Raw genomic sequence first — 5,000 nt, forward strand, 5'->3', positions numbered from 1 at the left:
ACTCAGGTTTGTATAGATTGGGGAGGCATAAAGAAGGGTTGAAAGTAAATGTGTTCGGGCAATAACTGTCCTAGCAGTTGGGGTTAGAAATGCCTTAATTCTATATAGAGATCCTAGCTTTTTGTTGACTGTTTTAATGGTTTTGTCGATGTGAGCATCAAATGTAAGTTTATTGTCAACAATTACACCTAATAGTTTTGTATTACTTTCTAGGGAATTATTGTGCCATTATTAGATGTTATGGTAAATGATGGGAGTATAGCTTTCCGGGTGGGGGTGAAGAGTAGCAGTTTTGTTTTATTTGGATTCAATAGAAGACGCCTGTCAGTGAGCCAGTTTTCTACTACATTGAAAGTATTTTGGGTTAAGGTCTGCAGGTCTAATGGGGAGGTGGCAGAACAGATTAGGATAGACTCATCTGCATATTGAATGCAGGTTACTTTGGTAATGACTATATGAAGATCATTAATGAAGATGGAAAATAGGAGAGGTCCTAGTTTAGACCCTTGAGGAACTCCAAGGGTGACTGGCAGTAGGGAAGAAAGGCTGTCCTTCCATAGCACAGCTTGTTGTCTGCCACTTAGGTAGGACTGAAACCAGCATATGGCAAGAGGTTTTAGTGTTTCAATGAGTAGCTGGTGGTTTACCATATCAAATGCCTAAGATAGGTCAAGAAAGACAGCAGAGGAGGGCGTATTATTATTACGGATCTGATTTTTTGTCTGAAAGAAGGATAGAAGGGCTGTTGTGGTACTATGGTGGGGTTTAAATCCATGCTGGGAGGGAGCTAGGAGATTGTGCAAATTGAGGTAATGAAGGAGTTGCTTGTGGATAAATTTTTCCATAACTTTAGCCAGAGGGGACAGGATGGCGATGGGCCGGTAATTTGATAGACCCCCTTATGGAGAGGAATTACATAGGAAATTTTCCAGATGGAGGGGATATATGCTTCAGAGATGGTTCTGTTAATTAATATTGAGATGGGATTCACTATTGCATTTGCAGCCTTTTGAAGATATTCAGCTGGGACTAGGTCTGCTGAAAGGGTGGTGGGTTTCAGTTTCTTGATTAAGGATCGGATAAATGCTGTTGGTACAAGTTGAAAGTTAAAGGATGGGTGGGTATTGGATATGGGGTTAATAGAATCCAGGTTGTTGGGCCTAGTTGGTTGGCAGGGGACTGTATATTTATTGTAATGAAGGTGTTGAAGGTGTTGGCAATATTTTCTGGAGGTTTTTGGAATATATCTGCAGGGATAGGGGTAGTAGTATTACCTGGATGGAGAAGATTGTTTAAGCTGGCCCAAAATGTTTGTGGTTGATTTTGATGTTTATGTTGCAGGTTACAGTAATAGTCTTTTTTGTCTAACATTATAGACTTCTTAGTATCATTTCTTAGCTGTTTATATACTAGTTGATCCTTAGGGTTTTTATTGGTTTTCCAAGACAACCAGGCTTTATTTCTATTCATTTTTTTGTCCAGTTTCTTTGGACAGCCACGGTGCTACCTTTTTCTTTGTTCTGATGGTCCGGGTGGGTGCATGATTGTTAAGGATTGTAAGAAATGTGGCATTAAAGTGTGATACTGCCTCGTCTAGTGGGAGTAGTTTTAGTCTACTCCAGTTACATGTTTGAAGTTCTAATTGGAATTTGGTTTGATTGAAGCTCTTATTGTTCCTGATAGTTCTGAAGCTACGAATTTGAGGGATATCATTTTTTTGTCTGAGTATATATGTTAGGAGGTGATCACTTATTTCCTTGGGTTGGGTTGGGTGCCTGCCTTATACATTTGGGGAGGGTTATTAATGAGAATCCAATCTAGTATGCTTTCTTTGTTATTGGGCTTACTAGTTCTGGTGGTGGAGGTTATGACTTGGGAGAAACCATATAGAGTTATGTGGGTAGTAGAGAAGTCTGAGGAGCAGGTGTTCCAGTCTATATTAAAGTCACCTAAAACAATAGTTTCTTGTGGGGAGTTTATGGACAGCCACTGTAGAATGTCTTCAAGGATATTGGTATTATTGTCAGGTGGGATATAAATGCAGCCAATGTTTATAGATTTATGCTGGTTAATTTGTAGTTTTGTAAAGAGTATTTAAGCTTTATCAGCCTGAGGAACTTGTGGAGAGTTGGAAATAGTTACATTAATTGAAGATTTATATAAGACAGCTACCCCGCCTCCCTTCTTTGAGGTGCGGTCCAGTCATATTATATTGTAACCTAGAGGAGTAACTTCATTGTCAGTGGTGGATGGCTTATGCCAGGTTTCTGTAAGACATAGTATATCTGGGGAGTGTACTGCTAAGAGGGCATGCAGGCAGTCTTAGAGGTCTGTCAGCCTTATATCAGAGGAGGGGATGTAGTAACTAGAACTGAATGTCAGGAAATTAAATGGATGTTACTTTTACAAGCTACAGGTAGTAAGGGGTTAAATGAGTTCATTCCCCTGAAACCTATTTTAAAGTTACGTGATTTGCAGCACTAATTGTTAACACTATTTAAGATGTAAATTTTATTATTTTAATGTAGATCTGATGAAGTACCTTAAAGGGTATGAAAGTGCTCATCTTTTATTTTTTATTTATTTTTTGTTTTGTTTTATTGGATACAAATGTTTTTTATTAAATAATTTTCCTCTGCATTACTGCAGTTTGGTTTATGTTTATCTCACCTTAAAATAATCGTGTTTTGAATATGATATGTTAGTTATGTTGGGATGTTCATTAACCAGACTATGCCTAAAAAGGCACTATTGTGTAGCTTATACTTTAGCCAATATATATTTTTTAATTCTTTTTATTTGTTTATAGATAAAACACAAATACTAACAAACAACATCTATATACATATGTAACTATATACAATTATATCATGCCCAACCATAACACAATTGACTTTATTAAAAGTTACATTCATTTTAGAATATAATCAAAAAACATCCTCCAATATTCATTAAGATAATCCTTCTGATTTGGTTTATGAAATAGATACCTATGGGCCTTAAGATGATTAATTGCAAGTAACTTAAAGCCCTCCCAAGAAAGTGAGTGTCTATTTTTCCAGTTAAGAGTAATGTAATATTTTATTAACATGAAGATGGAAATTAAAATTCTAAGTTGTAGCTTTGATACTCCAGGTGGGGGAATATGTAAATTTCCACGATAAAGTAGATTTTTCATAGCCTATTTTTTCTAACTGAACCCTTAAGGCACACCAAAGCTTGTATGAACATTTACAGCTCCAAAATATATGAAGGAGATCATCCTTTTGATTATCACAAAATTGGCAATGAGGAGAAGAATTGGGGTGGATTTTATTAATAATATTAGGGGTAAGATAAGCATTGTTCAGTAACATCAACTGGGTGTAACTGAGCTTTTTTAGGGGAATACGGTTGTAGCTAGTCTTACTGGCATTCGCAATTTGGTCGTGGGAGATAGATGGATCTTGTTTCAGCCAGTAGCTAGAATATATAGGCTCCTTTTGGGTTTTTAAAGACATAATAAATTTGTAAGTGTTTGAAATAATTTTCTTTTTATGGAGGAGAAGATTCCAAATCACTTTGCAGGATGAGATGTCTTTTACCCATAGCAAAGGGTGATCTAAGAATTCATGAGATAGATCCATGATTTGTCTTAGTATAATTGTATACCTTTTGGGAAGATTCATCTTAGATCTGATATCTGATATCGAGTGGTGCATAAAAGGAAATATATCAATGATATTTTTGTCCTTCAGTAGAGGGAATTGAGCTAAGTTTAGCATTATCCCATTCATTTTTAGGTTAGGATTAAGCTGTAGTGGTTGTAAGATATTAAAGGCAGGGGTCAATTTTAGGGAATGAAATAGTTTTTGTACTGCTCCTATTTTAGATTTTATATCACTGTGTAACTTGATTTTACCCAGATTATCTTTATCTATGAAAGGAAGAGCTAGAGGGTTAAACTTCAGTGATTTAATATAGTTGTTATATAGTATAACCCAGAATGGATGCCATAAATTGGACTCCTTGTTGTGTGTAGCTATGTTGATTAACCTACTGCAGTTAATAATTTCGTAATATAATTTAAAATCGGGTAACCCAAGACCTCCTTGTTCTTTTGGATAAGATAGTTTAGAGTATCTAATCCTAACAGATTTAGGAGACCATATACATTTTGAAAGGGATGAGTATATATTTTTGAAGAATTTATTGAAAAGAATAATATTTGTTGCATTGAAAATATATAGGAATCTAGGAAGTATGTTCATTTTTAATGATTGCTACTCTTGCGAGGAAGGGAAGATTCAGCTTGGACCATCTATTTAAGTCTTCTTGTACATTTGACCATAATCTGGTAATATTACCCTGGTAAAATGCTGTAGAATCCTGGAAGAATGAAATTCCTAGATAGTGGAAATGTTGTTTAATATTTATACCTTTTGATGGGAATATACTTGGGTATTGAGTAGACATATTAATTGGGAAAATTAATGATTTATCTTTATTTAACCTGTAGTTTGCAAAATTAGAGAAAGTATCAATGGAGTTCATAATTTTTCCTAGATCAGAATTAGGTAAGGTGAAATATATATTTAAATCATCAGCATAAGCTGATAAGGATATTTTTGTGTTGAAAATTACCGGAATCTGGTGATAAGTTTTCTGTTTAATTAATAAAAGTAAAGGTTCAATGAAAAGGTTGAATAATAGGGGGAAAAAGGCACACCCTTGCCTTGCACCATTTCTGATATTGATCCTGGATGATACTTGTTTATTTATTTGTAATACAGTATATGCATTAGAATAAATAATTTTAATAATATTAATGAATGAGAATGGTATATTGAAGTGAAGGAGAGTATCAAACAGAAATACACTTTAGCCAATATTCAGAACCCTTGGAATGATAAGTGCAAAGTGCAATACATCCTTTGCAATGCAAGTAGCACTAGTGCGATACGTTGTTTTACGTTTTCACTGTTATGCACTTTCGGCAAACTCATGTCAATAATGTGGGT

The sequence above is a fragment of the Protopterus annectens genome, chromosome 10.part0 (genome assembly GCF_019279795.1).
Source record: "Protopterus annectens isolate FY-2018-M chromosome 10.part0, PAN1.0, whole genome shotgun sequence".
Lineage (NCBI taxonomy): Eukaryota > Metazoa > Chordata > Ceratodontiformes > Protopteridae > Protopterus > Protopterus annectens.